The 26,190-nt window shown below is 38.6% G+C and overlaps 1 pseudogene; it reads right to left on the bottom strand.

Moving 5' to 3' along the window:
* Positions 1-20,459: 20,459 nt before the first annotated feature.
* On the bottom strand, positions 20,460-20,733 carry LOC101685419 (annotated as a pseudogene).
* Positions 20,734-26,190: the final 5,457 nt, after the last annotated feature.

The following is a 26,190-nucleotide window of genomic DNA, read 5'->3' as shown; positions in this document are numbered from 1 at the left end:
GGGACACAGAGGTCCTGCCCCTTTTAAAAGTTATAGTGACCTTTGTTTTTTTTTTTAAGATTTATTTATTTATTTATTTATTTGACAGAGAGAAAGAGAGAGAGAGAGAGAGAGAGAGCTAGCTCAAGATCACAAGTAGGCAGAGGCAGGCAGAGGGAGAGGGGGAAGCAGGCTCCTTGCTGAGCAGAGAGTCCCATTCGGGGCTCAATCCCAGGACCCTGATACCATGACCTGAGCCGAAGGTAGAGGCTTAACCACTGAGCCACCCAGGTGCCCCTGATCTTTGTAAAACCTCCTTAATATATAAAGAGGAGGAGGGGTTCACTGGAGTCATCAGAGACACCTCAAAGAGGAACTGGGCCTGACATAGTGGGCAGGAGTTATGGGTGATAGATAGGAGGGTGATGACAGGGAGTCCAGACTGACCGGTGAAGAGTAGGGGCTCCCAGGTGAGCAGACAGGGCTCAGAGATAACTGACTGGACATGCCAGGGTACTGAGACTCCTTGGCTTAGGATTCATTGGAGATTTTAAAGGACACATTTGCTTCCATGGGCTGCTTACATAGTCCCGTTACACAGTGAAATGACACAACTGTTCATCAGAAGAAAGTGCCCTATACCATGGGGTATGGAAAAAAAAAAAAAGGAGCACTAATAGTAGTAAAGCTGAGTTGATGTTCAGCTCCCTAAACCTTCATCAATGTAGAAGCAGACATCAAAGGGAAATTTACCATTAATGGATCTCTGCACTGGCTGGAAATGATACTTTTTTGTTTCTCACTGACCCCTGGTCCCATAGAATCTCATCTGTCAGCAAGTTTCTGCCTGCCTCCTGCAGTCACATTCTTAACCAGAATACACTGTGTTAGCTCTCTCTCCATCCGTTCATTTCTTTCATCTCTGCATCTCCCAGAGATCACTCTGTGAGGCTTTTCTCCTCCTTTGTTGCCTCAACTACTTTTGTAAGTACAGTGGGTTATATCAGAGCACCATACTGATTGGACTAGTTTAGAAGGCAAAATTTAACATTGACTGTCACTGTCATTTACATATTGCTTTGCATAAGGTTTTCTACAGGGTTAAATGTGGCACCATGACCACAACTGGAACTGGATTTGTTGACCAACCCCCTTGCCCCCCAATGGTTGAGTAGCTGTGCTGTGGTAGAAACAGGAGCTCTGTAAACTTTGCACAAAAATGCATTTTTCTATTGTCCATACTACCTGATCTTTTTAAATGTGTTCACACTACCTGAACTTTTAAACTATGTTCAGTAGAAACTGCACAGGATCTCACCTGGGATGTGGGTTTATTTCTGGATTTCATTGATGTTATCTGCTCATGTTGCCACATATACAGTTGGCCCTATCCTGGATTCTTTTTGGGTAACTTCAGTGTTTTACCAGGTAGATCCACAATGCTCTTTTCATTTATCTCTAAATCCATCTTTCTGCCAGCTTACCAAAGGTAGAGATTAACAAACATGCAAAGGATGATTTCTAGGCTGTCCTGAGTCCTTTGATCTTAGAGCAGAAGTATCTAATAACCAGGGAATGGAGTTGATGAGGTAACATAGGTAGTATTTGCACAGTTTGGAACATCAGGAAAATATCACATTCCAATAAAGATATTTTTTAAGGAAAGAGAAGAGATCACTGAGGTCAAAGTAACCAAATGTCTTGAGAAGTGATGTTCAGTTCATAGCCATCTATTTAGAATATGGGGGAAAGGTATGCCTCTATCTCAGGATATCTCTCATTTATTTATTGATTCATATATTCATGAATAATAGGTGTTTCAAACAATGGCGAGTACCTGCATGCCCAGCGCTTTCTGCTGCTGTGCTCAATACAAACCCCTTACCATCTACCATTTATAATGATATAGTGTTCACTATTTCCTCTACATATATTAAGAACCACAGCAGGTAGTATTATCCTTTTTGCTTCTAACATCAAACAATTTGGAAATCTCAAGAGGAAAAGGAAAATAACCATATTTTTGTGCTTTCTGTTGTTCTTGTTTCCTCCCATATTTTCCTAGATTTCTTCTTATATCGATTTTTTTTGTTTGTTTCCTTTACCCATTCTTTAGGGTTTATCTGCTGGTGACAAATTATCTTAGTTTCCCGTCATTTAAGAATGTCATTTTGTTGCTATCAATTCTTGAAAGGTAATTTAGTTGGAGATAGAAATTGAGGTTGACAGCTCTTTTATTTCAGCACTTGAAAATGTGCTACTTTCTTCTGGACTACACAATTTTTTTTAAGTTCTTTTCAGCTTAACAGTATTCATTGTTTTTGCACCACACCCAGTGTACCATGCAATCTGTGCCCTCTCTAATACCCACCACCTGGTTCCCCCAACCTTCCATCCCTCACCCCTTCAAAACCCTCAGATTGTTTTTCAGAGTCCATAGTCTCTCATGGTTCACCTCCCCTTCCAATTTCCTTCAACTCCCTTCTCCTCTCCATCTCCCCTTGTCCTCCATGCTATTTGTTATGCTCCACAAATAAGTGAAATCATATGATAATTGACTCTCTCTGCTTGACCTATTTCACTCAGCATAATCTCTTCCAATCCCGTCCATGTTGCTACAAAAGATGGGTATTCGTCATTTCTGATGGAGGCATAATACTCCATAGTGTATATGGACCACATCTTCCTTATCCATTTGTTCGTTGAAGGCATCTTGGTTCTTTCCACAGTTTGGCAACCGTGGCCATTGCTGCAATAAACATTGGGGTACAGATGGCCCTTCTTTTCACTACATCTGTATCTTTGGGGGAAATACCCAGTAGTGCAATTGCAGGGTCATAGGGAAGCTCTATTTTTAATTTTTTGAGGAATCTCCACACTGTTGTCCAAAGTGACTGCACCAACTTGCATTCCCACCAGCAGTGTAAGAGGGTTCCCCTTTCTCCACATCCCCTCCAACACATGTTGTTTCCTGTCTTGCTAATTTTGGCCAATCTAACTGGTGTAAGGTGGTATCTCAATGTGGTTTTAATTTGAATCTCCCTGAGGGCTAGTGATGATGAACATTTTTTTCATGTGTCTGATAGCCATTTGTATGTCTTCATTGGGGAAGTGTCTGTCCATATCTTCTGCCCATTTTTTGATATGATTGTCTTTTTTGTGTGTGTTAAGTTTGAGGAGTTCATTATAGATCCTGGATATCAACCTTTTGTCTGTACTGTCATTTGCAAATATCTTCTCCAATTCCGTGGGTTGCCTCTTTGTTTTCTTGACTGTTTCCTTTGCTGTGCAGAAGCTTTTGATCTTTATGAAGTCCCAAAAGTTCATTTTTGCTTTTGTTTCCTTGGTCTTTGGAGACATATCTCTTTTTAAAAATTTTTTATTTTTTATAAACATATATTTTTATCCCCAGGGGTACAGGTCTGTGAATCACCAGGTTTACGCACTTCACAGCACTCACCAAAGCACATACCCTCACCAATGTCCATAATCCCACCCCCTTCTCCCAAACCCCCTCCCCCCAGCAACCCTCAGTTTGTTTTGTGAGATTAAGAGTCACTTATGGTTTGTCTCCCTCCCAATCCCATCTTGTTTCATTTATTTTTGGAGACATATCTTGAAAGAAGTTGCTATGGCTGATATCCAAGAGGTTACTGCCTATGTTCTGCTCTAGGATTCTGACGGATTCCTGTCTCACATTGAGGCCTTTTATCCATTTTGAGTTTATCTTTGTGTACGGTATAAGAGAATGGTCGAGTTTCATTCTTCTACATATAGCTTGGACTACACAATTTTTGACAAGAAATATGTTATCCTTCATGCCATTTGCTTCCCCTAAGTAATGCATTCTTCCTCTCTCCCTGATTTCAGGATGATGATGGTGATGATGATGATGATGATTTGTCTTCAGTTTTCTGGGCTTTAAGAGGAATGCCTCTAGTGTTTTCTCCATTTAGTAGAATGCTAGCTTTTTGTCTGAGGTGTGCATACATATTTTCTTTTTTAATTTAGAATTTTCCTAGTTAACATACAGTACAATATTGGTTTATGGAGTAGAATTCAGTGATTCATCACTAACATACACCACCCAGTGCTCATTACAACAAGTTACATATTTTCATGTTAAGAAATTACTCACTAATTCCAGTTCTTTTGAGTTTTTTAAAAACATGAGTGAGTGTTGATGCTGACAAATACCTGTGTTGATGCTGATAAATACCTTTCTGCATATGAAGGTGTCATATAACTGTTTCCTTCGCTCTGTGAATACACTAGATTATATTAGTAGATTTCCTGATATTGAAACACATTTGCACTTTTGGAACAAGTTTTATAAGGTCATGATCTATGTTTACATGATATTCAATTGTGTTTGGTAATATTTTATTTAAGAACATTTCCTCATATTCTTATAGATACTCGTGTAATTTTTGTGAAATTGTTACTGTTTTTAAAAATTAGTCTTATTCTTCAACCTTTTACATATTTTCTATACCCACGAAATAGTTTAAGTTGCACTGGTATTATGTAACTTTTAACGAATTTAAATTCTTTTTAAAGAATTATCCTCTGGAAAGATATCACCTTGTGCTTTTTCATGAGAGAATTATTTAAACTCATTCATTATTTCTTCGTGTAATTGGCCTAATTAGACTCTTTGTCTCTATTGGGGTCAATTTGAATAAGTTGTAATTTTCAAAAAAATTTTTCATTTTGTCTGTGTTTTTAAAGGTACAGTTGACTCTTGAACAACATGTTTGAAGTGCATGGGTCCACTTACATGTGGATCTTATTTAATAAATCTTTTGGAAAATTTCGAAGATTTGCAACAATTTGGAAAAAAAAAACAGATGGATTGTGTAGCCTAGACATACCAAAAGAACTAAGAAAATGTTATTATTATGAGAATACAGTATGTAATACAGATAACATACAAAATGTATATTAATCAACTGTTATTGTTGTTGTTAAGGCTTCTAGTCAACTGTAGGATAATAGTAGTTAAGTTTTGGGGGAGTCAAATGTTATACTCCAATTTTCAACTGTGCAGGGGTTCAGCACCCCAACCCCTGTGTTGTTCAATAGTCAATTGTACTTGAATGCAGTTCTGCAGATTTTTCACGTACGGGACTCAGCTCTTTCCTTTCTTTTAAAGACTGTGTCATTTCTTCATGTTTTTGTTATCTTCCCCTCCCCATAAACCTGCGCTTATCTTTATGTATATATTCTACTGCAGTGTTGTTTCTAACCTCTTCACTTCTACTTTTACCTTGAATTATTCTTGCCATCCACATTCTTTTAATCTACATCATGGTTTTTAATCTGGTGTTTTGAATTGAATATATATTTATTTTCATTTTTATTAATATAGGTATTTAAAGTTTTAAATATTCTCTGACAGCTGCTCTAGCTGTAGTCTAAAATATTGTATTTTCCTTAATTTCTGCAATTTTAATCTATATTTCCATTTGAGTATGACATTTGTCAAACAGCCTAAGGTAAAGTCAATGTTCACAAATGTTCCATGTTCATTTGAATAGTCAGTGTATTGTGTAATACCAAGCTTCAGAGTTCAATATGTCTGTCTATAAGATTTGCCTTTAAGGTTGTTGTTTAGGTCTTCTCTATACTTACCAAATTTTTCTCCACATGAATGTTCTTAGGTTGAGGTAAGTATGTTAAAATCATCTATTAGTATGTTTTTTCATATTTCTCCTTGCACTTCCTGTAGTTTAAGCTTTTAAAATATTTTTGTTCTGTGGATAAATAAGTATTAATAACTAACATTTTCTTAGTAAATTTTATCCTTTAGTATTGTCAAGTGTGCTTTTTCCTTTTAACCCGTTTTAATTTCTAATCTTCACTCTTGAATGAAAAAGGCTAGTGCAGAAAAGCGTTATCACAGGGCGCCTGGGTGGCTCAGACTATTAAGCATAAGCCTTCAACTCAGGTCATGATCCTGGGATCCTGGGATTGAGTCCCACATCAGGCCCCCCCTGCTCAATGGGGAGCTTGCTTCTCCCTCTCCCTCTGCCTCCCCCTGCTTGTTCTCTCTTTCTGTTTGTCAAGTGAATAAATAAAATCTTTGAATAAATGTGATCAAAATTTTACAAAATAATACATGTAAGCAAACATGTGCTGTGTATTTCACACACACACGTGTGTGTGTGTGTGTAGTAGATCCAATTCTTGCTTCCACTTAAATGTGTAGGACCTTATAATAGGGAGATACCCTTTGTGATCCTGGTGAGCCTACCTAAGTCATCTGTAAAATGGACATATTATTACTTAACAGAGCTGTTGTGAAGAGAAAATGAGAAATTAGTAAACATATAGAAAGTGTTTAATATGTCATACTTCAACAAATATATGTATGGCCTCCTCTGTGTTCTTCCTTCCATAAGACATGACCTTAACGTGACCTCATAGAAACCAATTATATTTAAGGCAGCAGAGAATGGAAATATATATGAGAGAGAAACAGCTGTTGCTGCTTTGTAGTGCAAATCACCTGATTATAGTGTGGAGGAGAAAGCAAATCATTCCCTATTTTATTTAATTTCCTTTCTTACCATCTTTTACCTTCTGCTTGGACATTGAAAGGAGATAGGACAGAATAACAGAGTATAAAGATGGATCTGCCGTACAACAGACTAACAGGAGACTCGAATTATAAATAACAGATTGAGCCTTGCCTGAAGGATCATGGGTAGTCACTTCCCCTGTGCTGGCCTAAGCCCTAATGTAGAATAAGATTGTATATCCTAATAGTTAGGAACATGGGCTTAGGAATCAGATAAAGTGGGGAGAAAATTTGGCAAATTTAATTACTGGTTTTAGGATATTTACCAAATGTTAAGCCTCTAGATATATTAAACCCATATGTAATATATATATATATATATATATATATATATATATATATACTCCTTTCCTTTTACTATTTTAGTTGCACAAGGAAAGTATTTCTTTTTTATATAATTTTATTTCATTTTTCCACTGTCCCAAGATTCATTGTTTATGTACCACACCTAGCAATCCATGCAATACATGCCCTCCTTAATATCCATCACCAGGCTAACCCATCCCCCCATGTTCCTCCCCTCTAAAACCCTCAGTTTGTTTCTTAGAGTGTACAGTCTCTCATGGTTTGTCTCCCTTTCCAGTTTCCCCCAATTCACTTTTCCTTTCCTTCTCCTAATGTCCTCCGTGTTACTCCTTATGTTCTACAAGTAAGTGAAACCATATGATAATTGATTTCTCTGCTTGACTTATTTCACTCAGCATAATCTCCTCCAGTCCCTTCCACGTTGATACAAAAGTTGGGTATTCATCCTTTCTGATGGCTGCATAATATTCCATTTTGTATGTGGACCACATCTTCTTTATCCATTTGTCTGTTGAAGGGAATCTCAACTCTTTCCACAGTTTGGCAATTGTGGACATTGCTGCTATGAACATTGGGGTTCATATGGCCCTTCTTTCCAGTACATCTGTATCTTTGGGGTAAATACCCAGTAGTGCAATTGCAGGGTCATAGGGTAGCTCTATCTTTAATTTTTTGAGGAATCTCCACACTGTTTTCCAAACTTGCATCCCCACCAGCAGTGTAAGAGTGTTCCCCTTTCTCCACATCCTTTCCAACATTTCTTGTTTACTTTTTGTTAATTTTGGCCATTCTAAGTGGTGTAAGTTGGTATCTCAGTGTGGTTTTGATTTGAACTTCCCTGGTGGCTAATGATGAACATATTTTTATGTGTCTGCTAGCCATTGCACAAGTTCAAAGTTATTTTAATCCATGTGTGTTGGTTATCCTGGTCCCTAGGTTAAAGGAGCATGTGACTAAAATTTACCCTGAATCCTGTGGTTGAAGCATGTTCCCCTCTGGAAACTGTGGGCTGAACACTGGGTGATATCATGTAGTTTCTCCCTTTCTCTCCCCTGTGATTCTCTGCTTGGCTAACTGGGGATTAAACTCATGAACTTGGATTTAGTTAAAGGTACCTTTATTTAGAGAGAACAAAAAGAATCATGTTGAGAAAATACTTTTGTCTCATGACCCTCACTAAATACTGGGAAGTAGAGACACTGTGGAATTGCAGAATATAAGGTTTATTTGAGAGACATGCTTCTCTTCCCTTAGGCATCTGAACGTCCTTGAAGCTGTTCAGTTAAGACTGTCATGTGGTACATTCATAAATTAGTTCTAGGACGATCCTATTATTTAATTCCTTTGGCTTAAGGATGTTTCCCATTCTAACACTGAGCCCATTTCTTATGGAAAAGGCTGGAGATATTTATTTTTTCCGATTACTTTTTTTTTTTTAACTTTCAAAACCAAGGCACTTTCATTGCAGATAAAAAAGGAAAATACACGAAAACAAAATGAAAATCATTAGAAACATTTAAAAGTCTACTATTCATGGATAAGTACTAACAGTTCAATAAATTTGTAATTTTCAGAAATTTTGCCATTCAAATATAGCCATATATAGTTAAGAATAGCAATGAGATGATGTCCTACTTATAGCTTTGTAAACTACTTTTTTACAACAAACATGAAGGTCAACCATGCCAATTAACACAAGCCCATATAATAAAAATGTTAGTAGAATCACTGATGGTCCATTCTGGTATGATAATAATGCTAAGAAATGTTAATATTATTGCTGATTTCCTCTGTAAGTGAGTAAGCTCATTTCAACCTCAGTGCAGCCTAGGGGGAAGAGCAATTGTTGCTCAACTTTACACAGCAGAGAATTGAAGCACAGTGAGGGCAGGGCTAGCAAGTCACAAGACTAAGATTTTTTTTTAAGATTATTTATTTGACAGAGAGATCATAAGTAGGCAGAGAGGCAGGCAGAGAGAGAGAGAGGAGGAAGCAGGCTCCCTGCTGAGCAGAGAGCCCGATGTGGGACTCGATCCCAGGACCCTGAGATCATGACCTGAGCCGAAGGCAGCGGCTTAACCCACTGAGCCACCCAGGTGCCCAAGACTGAGATTTGAACAGAATTTGTGTGACTGCTGAGCCCCTACACTTAACCAGTGTACACTATTGCTTTTCATCTTATAAGATCCTCAATCTTACTGTTGAATTAGGGTACAGCAAAAGAAAACTAATTAAGGTCCCATGTTCTTTTTTCTCAGCTAACTAGGCAAAAATTTAAAATATTAATCTTCAATAGTGTGGTTTGGAATTTGGGGAATGGTGTCCTCTTATACTGTGGAATCTTGTATCTTGTCTTCTTTCCTGGGCTCCAAGGATGTTCTGCTTCTAAAGTGAATGGCTTACTTGTGCTTGGGGCAGAAAATACTTGTTTCCCAGCCATTTTAATATTTTGTGTAATTACAAGAGCAATAGGTGTTTATTATAGTTAAAAGTAGATGACATGGAAAGGGAAATAATACCTCAATGTCCACCGCTCAACATAAAGACCTTTTAATATTTTAATCTGTACCATATTTACCAGAAATATTCTTATGCAGGTATTTATATATTTATGCATGTATGCATACATTTACACATTTATGTGCAAAACATAAGATATCATCTTACATTTAATTTTAACTTGCTTGTCTCACCATAGTAGACTGAATTGTATACTTTCTAAAATATTTCCAAATTCTACCACCCCCTCCATATCTTATTTGTAAATAGTGTCTTTGCAAGTAGAGTTATATTAGAGATCTTAAAAAGTGATCATTTTGGATTTAGGATGGTCCTCAAATCCAATGATTGGTGTCCTTATAAATAAGGGAGAGGAGGATTTCACACACACAGGAAGAAGGTTATGTGAAGACAGAGGCAGAGTTATGTTGTCACAAACCAAGGAAAGCCAGTAGTTACCAGAGTTATGCTGTCACAAACCAAGGAAAGCCAGTAGTTATCAGAGACTGGATGATGTAAGGAAGGATTCTTCTCTCCAGGCTGCAGGCTCTAAGAACAGTCCCACCAACACTCAATTTCAAATTTCTCTAGTCTTGAGAACTATGAGATCATAACTTACTGTAGTTCTAAGCCACGAAGTTCCTGTTAATTAGTTATGGCAGCTCTAAGCACTAATACAGTCATTTATCATATACTCCAAATGTCATTGGTTGTGGATAAACATCAGTCTATATATTATCTTTCATGCCTGAGAAGATAGTAATGCATAGTAAATACATATAAGAAAAATAGTAGTAAATACATATAAGAAAAACAAATATGGATAAATTTTTCTTATATGCTAATGAATTTTTTTATTGAGTCATTTAATGTTCACAGAACCCCTATGAGGTAGATACTGTTGCTCACCGTCATTTTATAAATGAAAAGCTGAAGGACACAGAGAACAGGGACTTGGCCCAGGACTGCACAGTTAAGGAGCAGGACAGCTTGTCTTTGTATAGCACTACATTCTCTAAAGCCTGGAAACAGTCAAGTATTTGTCATGAAGCAACAGAAGCATTCTGCAAAAGTTTACATATTTTAGATAGTCATTAAAAGTAATATTCATATCTTCATATATTTGTACAAATAATGACTTGGTTACACAAAATGTGACTTGTGACCTTGGTGAGAGCGCTTTCTGTTCTGGGGACAGAAGCTCTAGTGCAGTGAGATAAGAAGTCAGTGGAAAGTGAGGAATGATAACAGGGAATGCAGAAAATGCTTTCTGGAACTTTGATTTTGAGGGGCAGTGGGTGGGGAGGGAGGCAGAGAAGGGAGAGAAAGAAAGAGGGAAGGAGGGAGGTGGGGAGGGAGAGATAGAGAGAAGGTCTATGACTGAATGAGGATGAGGCTAATGGGACATTTCCAGTGGCAGTATGGGTTTTGAGACCAATATATATTTAGTCATAGGTGAATGGAAGAATGGATAATTGCATTTCCATTAAATCTTAGTAATTTGTAGGTTGTTGCCTCTCAGAGAGGCAGTGGATAGCAGAAATCCTGATGTGATGTAGCTGAATAATGCATACGCCAAGGACTCTGAAGGCCCCTGCACTGATGACTGTGTGATGGGTCTAGAATTTTCCCGAGCAGCAATTAGGCAAACACCACAGCATGCTACCCTGGTGTCATTTCCACTGAGCTCACCAAATGAGTCAGATAAACCTGTCTTTCCAGCATGGGGGACTGCTTTAGGGTCTGTTCTGGGGCATGATGATGAACAGCTCTTATGAGACTCTGAATCACTCAAGAAAGTAGAGAATATCTGACTCCAAAAATTTGACTCAAGTTATGTCATAGAGACTTTTGCTTCCCTCCTCTACATATTTATAATCTCATTAAGAGAAACAACTTTTCACAGTGCCTGTCTTAGCCTTGAGGCTCAGCCAGCACCTACTGTTCTAGCTCAAAATTTAAAGGGCCCCTAAAGTCCTAGGACATGCCATATAATATAGGCAACTTTTCTCATTTACTCTTTGGAATAGTTCTGTACAAAGGTATGGTGAGTGCCACTTCACAGAGGACCAGGCTCAGGTTGACAGAGCCTAGTAAAGAGTAAGTAAAGCTGTAAAGTCATAATACTATTGAAAGTGAAAAGCAAATTTGAAAGTAAAAAACATAAAGAATTGTGTGAAGACATTGGGGAAAGTATTTGCAAATATCTCAGATATGCATTTAGGAGGCACCATTCTATTAACAACAGATCATTTGGGTCAGGGAGTAGGAGTAGGTCTAGTGGGAGATGCAGGACAATTTCACTTTATAAATGTACTTTAATATATTATTTAGAATGTTGTATTCAGGAAAAGATAGTACTTCATAAAAATTTAGAAACAAGAAAGACTTGTGAACAGATTGAGAAATGTGTACATATATTAGATATTTTGTAAAGGTCTCCATTATATTCAATTTCATGGAGAAATGAAGGTAGATAATAAAGTAGATTAAAAAAAATTGAATTGGGGGAAATTTAAATCGCGCCGGCCAGCTGCACGAGCCACACCGTCTTTGGGGTGATCTGTGGTGGACGTTTTGAGGGCAGCTGACCTGCAGCCTGCACGTCCCGGACCGCCTCCCGTGGAAGCCTGAGCGGGCCGTGTAGCTTTCTCCCTTTGTCTCATAACCATGTCCACCAACGAGAATGCTAATTCACCAGCTGCCCGCCTTAACAGATTCAAGAACAAGGGGAAAGACAGTACATAAATGAGGCGGCGTCGAATAGAAGTTAATGTGGAGCTGAGGAAAGCAAAGAAGGATGACCTGATGCTGAAAAGGAGAAACGTAAGCTCGTTTCCCGATGATGCTACCTCTCCACTGCAGGAAAACCGCAACAACCAGGGCACTGTAAATTGGTCGGTTGATGACATTGTCAAGGGCATAAATAGCAACAATTTGGAAAGCCAGCTCCAGGCTACTCAAGCTGCTAGGAAACCGCTTTCTCGGGAAAAGCAGCCCCCCACAGACAACATAATCCGGGCTGGTTTGATTCCAAAATTTGGTTGGTGTTCTCTCTAAGGCAGACTTTAAGACACAAAAGGAAGCTGTCTGGGCTGTGACCAACTATACAAGTGGTGGGACAGTTGAACAGATTGTATACCTCATCCATTGTGGCATAATCAAACCATTGATGAACCTCTTAACTGCGAAGGATACCAAAATTATTCTGGTCATTCTGGATGCCATTTCCAACATCTTTCAGGCTGCTGAGAAACTAGGTGAAACTGAGAAACTTAGTATAATGATTGAAGAACGTGGAGGTTTGGACAAAATTGAGGCTCTACAAAACCATGAAAATGAGTCTGTGTACAAAGCTTCATTAAACTTGATTGAGAAGTATTTCTCTGTAGAGGAAGATCAGAATGTTGTGCCAGAAACTACCTCTGAAGGCTATACGTTCCAGGTTCAGGATGGCACTGCTGGGACCTTTAACTTTTAGCTTGTATAGCTGACGCAGAAAGTTGTTTGTGGTGTGCTTTGTTTGGTAGAAGTTTGTCTTACTGTTTCTCTACTAAGAACTCTTTTTAAATGTGTTTTGTTATTGTAGCACTTTTTACAACAAAACTCTACTTGACCAGTTCCAAACTGTAAAAACTGTATGAAGCTCCTCCTCCCAGTGGGTTTCTTATTTCTATGTGGACTCTCCTCTCTTGCAGTGTCCTATAAATAAAGATTAAATTCCACCCTTTTCTTTAAAAAAAAAAATTGAATTGACTGTGTGTGTAATTCAGACTGGAGCAGGACTTTTAATCTCAGGTTTATATATCCCAGAATATGTGCTTTTTTATATCCTAGAAAAGTGACAGATGCAGAGAGATTGTCCCAGTTAAAAACTCGAAGAAACACTGGCTGATACCATGAAGTCATTCTCCCAAACCTCTACCCCTTTCCCCCTTGCTCAGCTCTTTATCTGAAACTTCACAGCTGCAGTACTAGATCTTCCCACCAGGTGGAAACCCATTCATTTCCATAAATGTTCTTTTTTTAATGAAAAAGAATACGTTTGGCAGAGTAAAAAATACCATGAAACGGTCTATGTACTATATGAAACCAATTCTGTTTGGAAAATTCATAAGTATATTAAAGAAGTTCCATCTACTGTTGACTCCAAATCTATATCACGTTCATTGATTTACCTCTTCCCTCATCACTGTCAAATGATGTGCCCTGTAGGTTGTACATAGGGCTTTCTACCGGAAAACACAATGCTCACATTACATTAATCCACCCCTGTACAGACAAATCAGACCTTCTCTTCCACCCTACCCCTTCTATCATCCCCTATGACACCTGCCCAGACCCCGCTCTGACGGTCCATTCTCTCTCAGTCACCTCCCGCCTGTCCTGAGCTGCCAGTGGTCCACCAAACACTGCCAAGGCGCGCCACTGCCAAGGGTAGCCACTGCCACCTGGTGTTTCATCATCTGCAGACCCCGGAGTACGTTTTTACAGTCTTCTTTTATATTATCAGGATTCCCCCCCCCCGGGGGGCAGAATTAGAATCATTCTGTAGATAACTTCATAGCCTGGATTTTAAGGGAGGTAAGGGAGGGTATTGCCTTGGGTGGGGGTGGGGGGGGGCTCTTTAAATAAACGTCTTTTTAAAGAAATTAGAAAATGGCGATACGTTGGTGCCACCTCGTGAAAGAAGACTGAACTGCACCTTGACTATTGTGGAACTGGAAACTGGGAGGGAAGTGCCCAAACCTACCACGCAGAACTTTCTGCAACTCTGGGAGGAAAGGGGCATTCTTGGGATTAAACTCTAGCTTTTACTGATCGTGCTGCAGTACAATCTTCTTCTACACCCAAGCATTGAATTCTGTCATGGGGGAAAGGAAATCCTTTCCTCTTGGGAAAATACCTGTTTGCCTCCATTTGAACAATCATTTCAACATTCCTGATCTATACCTGCGACAAAGAGATGGTTGCTGAGTTGGCAAGTGTAATTTCTGTGGAAGCATGGGAAATACAGCCCAGTTAGATTTGAGATGAATACTAAGTTTGACGACAGGTGCAGTGGGATGTGAGTGAGTATTGAGAATTCATGGAATTTTGCTGCTAAGGGGAGAATATATGTAAAGAGGACAATAACTAAAGATGTGGAGAAAAGCCCAGGGCATTAATGAATATTTTTAAATTATCGATGATAAGAGAATTGAGCAAGTTGCAGTTTTCATGGGAAGGAGCCATCTCTTCTTAGACTTAACATCTGTATTTACTACCCCACCATTTCAACACTTTACTTCTTTTTCTTTTTCAATCTGAAGAAGGCTAGAGCTTAACCAGAGGGATGGCATAGAGTTTGGTCCTAATGCCCGTTAACTGGACAGATGAATGGATGGATGGATGGATGGATGCAGGAGGTGTTAAACATGTGTTGAGAAGTCACTGATTTTTACATATCAGGACAGAGCTCTTTACGTAGTTGATGAAACCATGGTGTTGGGTGGCTATGAGGATACAGCTCCTCAGGACTCAGCAACTGATGACTGAAAGATGGGAGGCATTTCCTATGTGAAGGACCAGCTTGAGTGTCCTAGATACATGAAGTCATTGTGGCAACTGTGGTGACATTTTAATTCAGACAGACCCGGCCTGGCAAGAAAAGCATATCCTGCCTTTTAGGTGTTCGGGACTCAGCTGAGGGATGGGTCCCCACAGTAGGGACAAACTGCCCTAGGGTGTGGGGAGACAAAGGGATCCCAGATATAAGTCAATTATTTCCCATTTTGGGACTGGGTGGCCCTGTCTTGCAGGTAAAGCCATTGGGATATGGCCCAGTTCCAGTGAGTGTTGGTCCTGCTCAAGGGGTGTCCTGGAACTGCTTTCCTCTTAAGGCAGGGGTGCAGGAGGGAAGACAGATAATGACACTGAGCTCCATCTTCCCCCAGTTTAAAATGGGAATAAGAATGCTTAACTCAGGATTGCTGAGAACATTTAGTGATTTACACAGGAGCAAGTCTATGGCCCTGTGGTTATTGTAGGATCATGAATGCCTGTATGAATTCAGGCCACTTCTTATTCCTTTCCAACTTTGTTTTTAGGGAATAGATAGGGAAAGAAGAAGAAAAAGGAAATGTGAGAAGTCCATTATAGTATGTGGTTGTTTTGACCATGACCCATTTTATCAGTCTCATTGTCACTAATCTACTACCCTAGCATGGTGCTGGGCACTTAGTTACATCAGTGAAGCATATTGGTAGCTGGATCTGTCTCTCCCTATGCAGCTTCTCATGCTTGTGCCCAGCTCATATCAGGTGCCCAAAGGGGGCAGTTTCTGAGAAACTGTGTCCTGATGGCTGCTGATGATTCTACACCAGATTTAATGCCAAAGTCCTCAGGAGAGTGTAACACCTCATATACTTGGTGGTATATGATGCCTAGCTCAAGTGATTTCACAGATATAAATAATAAATTCCCATGTTGTGGGAGATGCCTGGGTGGCTTAGTGAGTTAAGCATTTGCCTTTGGCTCAGGTCTTGATTCCCCCAATTTGGGCTCCTTGCCCAGCGGGAAGTCTGCTTCTCTCCCTCCCTCTCTGCCTGTCGCTCCTCCTGCCTGTGCTTGCTCTCTCTCTCTCTCTCCCCCTCCTTCTCTGAAAATAAAGAAATAAAAATCTTTATTTTAAAAAAGATTTATTTATTTATTTATTTGGCAGAGAGAGAGAGAGAGATCACAAGTAGGCAGAGAGGCAGACTGGGGGGGGGGACACGCTCCCTGCTGAGCAGAGATCCTGATGCAGGGCTCGATCCCAGGACCCTGAGACCATGACCTGAGACCATGACCTAAGCTGAAAGCAAAGGCTTAATCACTGAGCCACCCAGGCGCCCCTAAAATCTTTATTTTTTTAAAGCATGTTGTGGAATACCTCCTGTGAGGTTCACAAACTAACCTAAAAGTAGAGAAACTGTTTGATCTCATGATGGGAGAAGAGGTTTAGCAGGTGGAAGTTCATTCCATCAGCAGCTACATGCTGTGTAGCAGCCCTCATGAGCAGTCTTAGAGATGCCTTTCATTGCTTAAAAGCAATAAATTGTCCATTTGGAAAAGAAAGCAGGTCTTTAATATGCATTTTTAGAAATATACCTAAATTGTTCTTGCCATGTATAGATAACTTTCAATTTTCACATTATTTCATAGATGGATGCGGAAATATGCAGTTTTTAGATCCTCCGAGCAAATTCACATTGTAACATAGATTCTCTCCTGATACATGTTTTCTTCCATCATATAATAAAATATTTTAAAGAGCCAGAAATTTTCGAAGAGTTAGTTAAAATGTCAGTTACTAAGATTTAGTATTTAAAAAAAAATGTATTACCCTAGACTTTGCCTTATTGTAATGATAGCCACTTTCCATAAAATTACCAGTTACTCTTAAATACTATAATTTTACCTGGGATATCGTATTTTTGTATCTGTACCTCAGAAGGCAAGGGACATCACCTCTCCCTAAATATTTGGTTAAGTTTCACTGCAAATGATTACTTCTATTTTGGTTATATGTAGTGTGGATCAATTTGATTAGATATAGTGTGGGTCTGTTAATACTGTAAGAACATAATCATGGGAATCTTCCACCTGATTAATTGCATCAGAGATGTGTGAATATATAAATAAATGTTAAATAATTCATTGAACTGTGGTTGATACTGTACATATTTAAAGTATATTCTCTAGTAAGTTTTAATATAGGTATGCACCTGTGAATTCAACACTACAGTCAAGATAATGAGCATGACCATTGTTTCAAAAACCTTTGTGCTCCTTTGTAATGCCCCCATCTACCTTTCTCCAGGCTTGCTCTCCACATCACCAGACCCTATCCCCAGGCAACTACTGATTATCTGTCAATATGGATTAGTTTTTTTTTCCTATAATTTTATGTAAATGGAATCATAAAATGTGTATTCTTTTTTGTCAGTTTGCTTCCTTTAACCTAATTATTTCTAGATTTATTTGTTGCATATATGATTATTTCCTTTTTATTATTGACTAATGTTGAATTATGTGGATATATATAATTTATTCGATCCATTCAACTGGTAATAGATATTTGGGCTTTTTCCCAATCTGGGGCTCTTGTAGATGAAGATGCTATGAATATTTGTGTGTAATCTTTGCTTGGACATATCTTCTCTTAGGTAAATATGTTTACAGTGCGAAAACTGGATAATATGGTATACAGAATAGAATCATATGGGAACAAGCGAACAGTTTTCCAAAAAGGTTGCACTAATTTTCATTGCCGCCAGAAGTGTATGGATGGGAGTTGCATCCTCCACAGCCCTGTCGGAACATGGTATAATCAATATTTTTATTGTATCCATTCTCAGAGGGGCTTAGTGGGATTACATTTCCCTAATGACTAGTGATGTTCAGCATCTTTTCATGTGCTTATTTGACATTTGTGTATCTCTTGGTGACTTTCAAATATGTTATCCAGTTACTTGTTGTAGTGTATGTTTCTTCTCTTTTTTAAAATCTTAATTCCAGTGAGTGACGTACAATGTTATACTAGTTTCAGTTGTACAGTATAGTGACTCAACGATTCCCTGTATTACTTAGTAATCACCAAGTTAAGTATACTCTTAATCCCCTTAACCTATTTCACCCATGCTCCTACCCACCTCACCTCTGGTAACCATCAGTTTGTTCTCTATACCTAAGAGACTGTTTCTTGATTTGTCTCTTTTTTCCCCTTATTTATTTTGCTTCTTAAATTCCACATAAGTATAATCACATGGTATTTTTCTTTCTCTGACTGCTTATTTCACTTAACATTATACTCTCTAGATCCATTTATGTAATTGCAAATGGCAAGAATTCATTCTCTTTTGACTGAATAATATTTCTATATATATATACATATATATATACACACACACATAAATACAATAAACACACATATATACACACAACACACACATATATGTGTATGTGTGTGTCCATATGTATACATACAATACACACATATATGTATGTATATGTGTGTATAATGTAAGAAAGTGGTCCAGTTTCATTCTTTTGCTTGTAGCTGTCTAGTCGTCCCAACACCATTTGTTGAAAAGACTCTTTTTCCCATTGTATCTTCTTACCTCCTTTGTCAAAGATTAATTGACCATATAATGGGGGGGGTTATTTGGGGGTTTTCTGTTCTGTTTCATTGATCTATGTGTCTGTATTTGGGTCATTACCATACTCTTTTGATCAATACATATTTGAAGTCTGAAATTGTGATACTTCGGTTTTGTTTTTCTTTTTCAAGATTGCTTTGGCTAATCAGGGTCTTTTTGGTTCCATACAAATTTTGCGATTGTTCTAGTTCTGTGGAAAATGCTGTTGGTATTTTGATAGGGATTGCATTAAATGTGTATGTGTAATTGCTTTGGGTAATGTAGATACTTTCACAGTATTTATTTTTCTAATCTGTGAGCATGGAATGTCTTTCCATTTCTTTGTGCCATCTTCAATATCTTTCATCAGTGTTTTTTGGTTTTCAGAGTAGAGTTCTTTCACCCCTTTGATTAAGTTTATTCCTAGATATGTTGTTATGTGGTGCAAATGTAAATCGGATTGTTTTCTTAATTGCTCTTTATGCTGCTTCATTATTAGTGTGTAGAAAATGCAGTGGATTTCTGTACATTGATTTTGTATCCTGCAAATTTACTGAGTTCATTTAACAGTTCCAGTAGTTTTCTGGTGGAGTCCTAGAGTTTTCTATGTCATCTGCAAATAGAGAAAGTTTTATCAATTTGGGTACCTTTTATTTCTTTTTATTGTCTCATTGCTGTGGCTAGGACTTCCTGTGTTGAATAAAAGTTATGAGTTGAGGGCACCTGGATGGCTCAGGGGGTTAAGCCCCTGCCTTCGGCTCAGGTCATGGTCTCAGGGTCCTGGGATCAAGCCATGCATCGGGCTTTCTGCTCAGTGGGGAGCCTGCCCTCCCCCCCCCCACCAGCTCTCTGCCTGCCTCTCTGCCTGCTTGTGATCTCTGTCTGTCAAATACGTAAATAAATAAATAAAACATTTTTTTAAAAAAGTGGTGAGTAGACACCCTTGTCTTGATCCTGATGTTAGGGGAAAAACTTTATTTTTCTTTATTGAGTATGAAGCTGGCTGTGGGCTGTTTATACATGGCCTTCATTATGTTGATATTGGTAGGTATGTATTTATTGCCATTTTGTGTTTGTTTTTGTAGTTCTTCTCTGTTCCTTTCTTCTCTTGCTCTCTTTCATGGTTTGCTGGCTTTCTTTAGTGATATACTTGGATTCCTTTCTCTTTATTTTTTGCATATCTATCATTTGTTTTTGATTTGTTTTTACCATTCAGTTTGTATATAATGTCTTTTTTATTGCTAATGAAAATAAGTTTTATTACATTGAGTAATAAATGCATACAAAGATGTGAATGGTCTTACGCATTTTCTTCCAGATGTTTGGATCAATTTACAGGAAAGGTGTAACTGAAATCCATATGCTGTCTTAATAGAAGAATGTTCAGGGGTTCTTATTAGGTTAGATTTAGTAGGTTGCTCTTTCTTCTGCATTTTATAACTTGTGCATTTTTAAAACTGACGTTAAAGCACTGATAGTCATACAAGCAAATGCTTAAGCACAAAAGAAGTTACATTAAATGGAATCCACAGCATGTGGCAAACATACGCACTAAAAACAAAACCCTCAGAGTTGTTGTATCAGCTTATGAAAAAGAACAAAGAATAATCTGGGTAACATGACTGTGTTTAAAAGATAGGATAAAAGGGAGACACTATTATTTTTGCTGTGAGATAAGTATCTTTTATGTGCATCTTTCAAATCAATACTTTTTTAAAAAATCCTGGGTAGTTCCAGCTATTCAAAATGTAAATCCTAGTCAGCTGCAAAATATTTCTCAGTCTCAGAGCCTCTTGAACTATGGGAGGGATATGGGAAGGAGAAACCAAACTGTTACCATTTTGAAAACAAGAGTCTCATCTGAACATGGTGGATGAGCTGTAACTTCTCACTTTGGAAGAAGATGGAAAATCTTTTGCACTAACAGGCAGCTAGGATCTGGCATTCCATTCAGTTTTGACCAAGCACTCTCACACCAGCCCTCTGGTATGAATAATGCCTCATTATACTCTCTTCATGGCACCCTTCCTCCCTGCATATATGGGTCTAATTTCCTCCCCCCAACTCCTGAATGATGGCTAGCAACTCAGCCTACTCAGCATATTTGCCTTGGGGTACCTGGCTGTTCTCAGTTCCCTGGCTGTAGCCTAGAGATGGTAGCCCATAGTCACTTAGCAGTTGATGGTACTGTGAGGATGTTGCCATACTAGGGAATGGCAGGTGGACACTCCCAGTGGTGTTGATGGAAGCCATGGACATGTGTGTAGAACATCTTATACATGCAGCAGTCTATATTAAGTTGATGGTCGCTTCAGCTTCAATCCATTTTTACTCCTCTCCCCCAGCATTTTAGGTGTATGGTGTTATATTTAACACCTGTTCATGAATCCCTTGACTTATTTTTACAGAAATACTACTTTTTACTGATTTTGTGATTCCTACTTTTCTTACTCTTACTTAGTCTTTCTTTTCCAACTCATGAAATTTGGCCCCTCTCACTTTCAAAGCCAAATGTTATGGGGATTTGTCTTTCCTGTGTGGGCTTCCTGGTGTGATAGTCTGTTTCTTTCCCCTCTCCATGCCAGGTCCTCTGCAGAAAGTCCCAGGGCTCCCTTTAAACTCCTCACTGCATCTCTACCTTTTTTTTACCTTCACTGATGTGGCGTCTTTTCTACTTTTAGTTGTGGAGTTTTCTCTGCCAGTCTCTGAGTCATTTTCTGGGTTATTTCCACTGATATGAGTATTATCTAGTTGGATCCATAGGACTAGGTGAGCTTAGGGTCCCCCTAGTCTGCGATCGTTTTTGTAATTCTCCTTTTCTAATTGACATTTGTAAGAATTTTTCTTCTAGATACAAGTCCTTTATCAGATATATGATTTGCAAAATTTTCTCCCAGTTAGCAGCTTGTCTTTTAATTCTATCAATAAGGTCTTTGGAATAACAAAGTTATTAATTTTGAGGAAGTCTAGTTTTTCAATTTATTTATTGTCTTGATTTTGCTTTTGGTGTCATATATAGGAAATCCTCAACTAACTTAGGGTCAAAAGGATTTTCTACTGTGTTTTCTTCTAGAAGTTTTATATTTTAGCTTTTCATTGTCTCTTGTTCATTTTGAGTTGACTTTTGCATATGGTGTGCTATATCTATTGCAGATGATGTTTGTGCATATGGAGACTCACTTGTCCCAGTACCATATGTTGAAAAGTCTATACTTTCTGCACTGATTTGCCTTTGTAGCTTTGTCAAAAGTCAGTTATTCATTTATGAGTGGTTCTATTTGTGGACTCTTCATGTTCCTTTGATATACAATTCTATCTTTATCCCAATACCACTGTCTTGATTATTGTGGATTTATAATGAGTCTTAAAATAAGACAGTGCTTATCCTCCCAATTTATTCCTTTTTTCAAAGTTACCTTCATAATCTTGTCTCTTTTTACATCCACATGACTTTAGTGTAAGAACGTCAACTTATGTTTCAAAATGTATGCTAGAATTTTTATTGGGTTGATGGATTCTATCAGTCAGTTTGGGGAGGATAGATAATAATACTAAGTCTCCTCACTCAAGAAGATGACATATCCTTCAATTTATTTAGGCTTTGTTTAATTTCTCTTAGCTGATGTTTTGCAAGGGTCACAATACAGGCCTTGTACATGTGGACATGAACAGTTTTCTCTATGTAGTTCATACTTTTCTCTATGTAGTTCATACTTTTGATATTATTATTAATTGCAGTCTTTTGCATTACACTTTTTAATTATTATATTTTCATGGAACTTGCATTAGGGAAATGTTGCTGGGTAACGGTTTTAGTTGAAAGCACAAGTTACTTAAAGATGGGAAAGATACTTGATGTTTAACACCTATATTAGGCTCTTCAGAGGAATAGAACATAGAGTGTTTATAGATAGAGATATAGTTTCAGGAATTGACTCATGAGATTTTGGAGACTTGGCAGAATCTAATGCGGCAATCTGACAGGCTGAAGACTTGGGAAAGAGTTACAGTTGGAGTCTGAAGGCAGTCTGTTAGAGAGCCACAAGGTACTGTTGTTGTAGATGATGCCAAAGGCCGTCTACTGGCAAAATTCTCTCTAGATCAGGGGTGATCAGCCCTCTGTTCTGTTCATGCCCTTCACCTGATTAGATGAAGCCAACCCACATTATGGAGAGCTAACTGCTTTACTTAAAGACGACCCATTTCAGTGTAAGTTACATTCAGAAACACTCTCACAGAAATATCCAGTGTAATGTTTGATGAAATATCTGGGCCCTGTGGCCCCACCAAGTGGACACACAAAATTCATCATCACAATATTCATTTGCCTAGATTGCCTTATTGACCTTAGATGTGATTGACAGTATACTGATCCTAGGGAATCAAATTTCCCATGGGAAATTCTACAGGTCATCTTAAGAAAATTACTAACTAATATGAAATAGTTGAGTGGCTTTTAACTTTAATTTAAATTGATTTGTGGAGTTTTCCTTCTTTATCCCCAAACAAATCCACCTCAATGAATTCTTTGGATCTTGGGTGGTAAGAAAAAGAGGGAGTGAGCACATGTGAATGTGTGTGTGTGTGTGTGTGTGTGTGTGTGTGTGTGTGTGTGATGCTGTGAGGAATATTTCTTGTGATAAATATGTGAAGTGAATTACCGTAAGTTATATCAGTCCTCCTTAGTTCCTAGCACATGTTATGAGACAAGTCAGGATAGTTCCTGTTTGTTTTTTCCCAGCTTTCCTTGAACAATGTGGTTACTATGGTGACTCTGTAATTACTGGGGGATTTCATATAGAGTGAAACTGCATTTGTCATTCTTGTCTGAATCACTCATTACCATGATAGTTTTATATGTTGATCTTATAATTGTCATTCTTTCTAGATTTATAAATTGTCATTAAAATGTTGGCAGGAGCTTTTCCATCCTATTTATTTATTTATTTATGTGCTTATTTTATTAGTATAACTCATGGATTTTTATTTTGCTCAAAGACTTACTATTTGAGAGTATAATTATATAGTTTGATGCGAACATTGTTACTGAATTGACCAGTGTTTACCCCTTCAAATTATGTTCTGTGCCTATTTGTCACCTCCCAAAATACTTCCAGTATGTACTTTGTTCTGCAAAATGGATTATTTCCCCCAATACAGAAAGAATGTAATGTTGCCTCTGTCATTAATTTGATAGCATGAGTACCAGAGAGAATACTTGGACATAGAACAGGAAGCAGGGATGAGTCCCCATCTCCATGATGTGAGAGCTTCAGTGTGGCTGCTGTGTGTGAGAGGGGGTTGCGGGATGGAGGTGAGGAAGAGGCACATCATCACTGCACAGCTTCCAGTGACCTGAGTAGACACAGACAAGCACATCCTCTCACCCCTTTCCCATGCCCTTCATGAGGTCTACCTTCCTCTTTCCTCTCTATTCCATGTGCTCTCTGATCCCCTGCCTCTTCCTTCTAGTGGAACAGCACAGAAGTGTGTCGACTCTGAGGCCCAGAAACAGGAAGCAATAGAGAAGAACCAGGTGTGATGTCCAGGGTTCTAGACAAGTTGCTGGAGCAAGAGTGGCCAGATCAGAGTCCCATCATTGGAATACTTAAGGTAAGTCACTACCCTTCCTCCAGGGTCTTTTATATAACAGAATAACAATACCCAATTCTCCCAATCACCCAGGAGTATTGTGGACTTAAGTGAGATCCCACATGAGAAAGGAATCTGTGGTTTTAGGTGGGAGAGGAGGACCAGTGCCTTTTTGAGTAATTTATTAACAGAGACAGCCCACATATCACAGAACTCTGCATGGTAGGCATTAAATTAATGGTACAGAAATGTTTAGATCAGGAATTTTCTAAGTACAGTCTATATAACAGCCCCATCAAGTTGGCATGGAGTGCTTGTTAAAATATCAGGTACAGGGGCCCACCCTATGTCTGGTATACCTAAGACAAGGAGATGGAGTGAGAATGATTTCTCCTGTGTTTTATGGTATTTACCCAAGATTGAATAGCACTTCTGTGAATTTGCAACAAGTGTGTCTTAATTTTTTGAATCATTTAATGTCTTATTTTGATGTCAGTTTCTCTTGAAGCTCAACTTGAGATATCTGTGTGTGCTCCCAGCGGATCAGAAAGGGAACAATTTTTCATTTGAGTCATACTATTCAGTGTTTATCTGGGAACCACTGCCATGGTTTCTTTTTTTTTTAAGATTTTATTTATTTATTTGAGAGAGAGAGACAGTGAGAGAGAGCATGAGCGAGGAGAAGGTCAGAGAGCGAAGCAGACACCCATGGAGCTGGGAGCCTGATGTGGGACTCGATCCCAGGATTCCGGGATCATGACCTGAGCCAAACGCAGTCGTCCAACCAACTGAGCCACCCAGGCATCCCCTGCCGTGGTTTCTTAAGGCTCATGTAACTAGTATCACAAACTGGGTAGCTTAACCATAGAAATTTATTGTCTCACAGTTCTGGAAGTTAGCCATGATCAAAGTATTTTTAGGGCCATACTTCCTTTTGGGGACCATCCATGCTCCTTCCTAGGTTCTGGTGGTTTGATGGCAATTGCTACATTTATTGGCTTGCAGATGTTTGGCTCCAATCACTGTCTTCATCATCACAGACTGCTGTCCCTGTTTTGTCTTCACATGACTGTCTTCTTACAAGGACACCAGTCATATTTGTTTGAGGACAGACACTACTCCAGTATGACACCATCTTAACCAATTACATCTGTAGAAACCCTAATTTCAAATGTGGCTATTTTCTGAGGTACTGGTGGTTCGGAGTTAACATATCTTTTTGGGGGTGATGCAGTTCAATCTATAACAGCCATTGAAGTAGCCACTTGCCACGGATGCATAACACTGAACAAACGAAGGCAGCATCCCTGGCGCTTTGTTTCTAACTTGAGAAAACTGGCAATAAGCAGGTAAGCAAATTAATAGGCAGGAGAATTTCATAGGGGAATGAGTTCTTTAAAGAAAATAAATGTATCCGTTGAATAAGAAATGATGGGGATAGGGAGTATTATAGATGGTGTTGTCACTGAAGCTTTTTCTCAGGCAGTGACATTCAACTGAGTTCTGAGCAAGAGGAAACCAGGCCTGGGCTGGTATTTTGGTTTGTGATGTGTGTGGCACTAGTTCCAGGAGCAGATGATGAACTCAAGTGGTTGGAGTCTGGCCAGATAAAGTGCCAATTGTAAGAGATGAGATTGAAGGACAAACAGAAGCCACATATTTGGGGCTGGGTATAGAGATTGGAGTCATTCTGAGTTTGGAGAATTGCAGTATGGGAGCAACAAGATCTGATTCATGTGCCCCCAAGGTGACTGGCTGCTGTTAAGTGTATTGTCTAATGGAGTTCACCATTCAGATATCTAAATTTTATTTAAATATCAGGAGAAAATGGTTTGTTTACTATGATACCAATCCTACTAGGAAAATTCATAAGTGTATTAAAGCACATTTATTTTCCACTAACCCCAGACTACATGGTGCTCACTGATTTATCTCTTCCCTCATTACTGCCAAGTGATGGACTGTACAGAGTCCCTACTAGAAAGCAGGGTGTTCACTTTCCATTACCCCAGACCAACTCACAATTCCTGTTTGTCATTTCCTGTCCATCACACAGAACACAGCTGCCCA

Source organism: Mustela putorius, unplaced genomic scaffold (assembly GCF_011764305.1).
Source record: "Mustela putorius furo isolate JIRA1106 unplaced genomic scaffold, ASM1176430v1.1 tig00003901_pilon_pilon_pilon, whole genome shotgun sequence".
Classification (NCBI taxonomy): Eukaryota; Metazoa; Chordata; class Mammalia; order Carnivora; family Mustelidae; genus Mustela; species Mustela putorius.
Note: the sequence above shows the minus strand (reverse complement) of the source record. Positions and strands in the feature narration are given on the sequence as shown.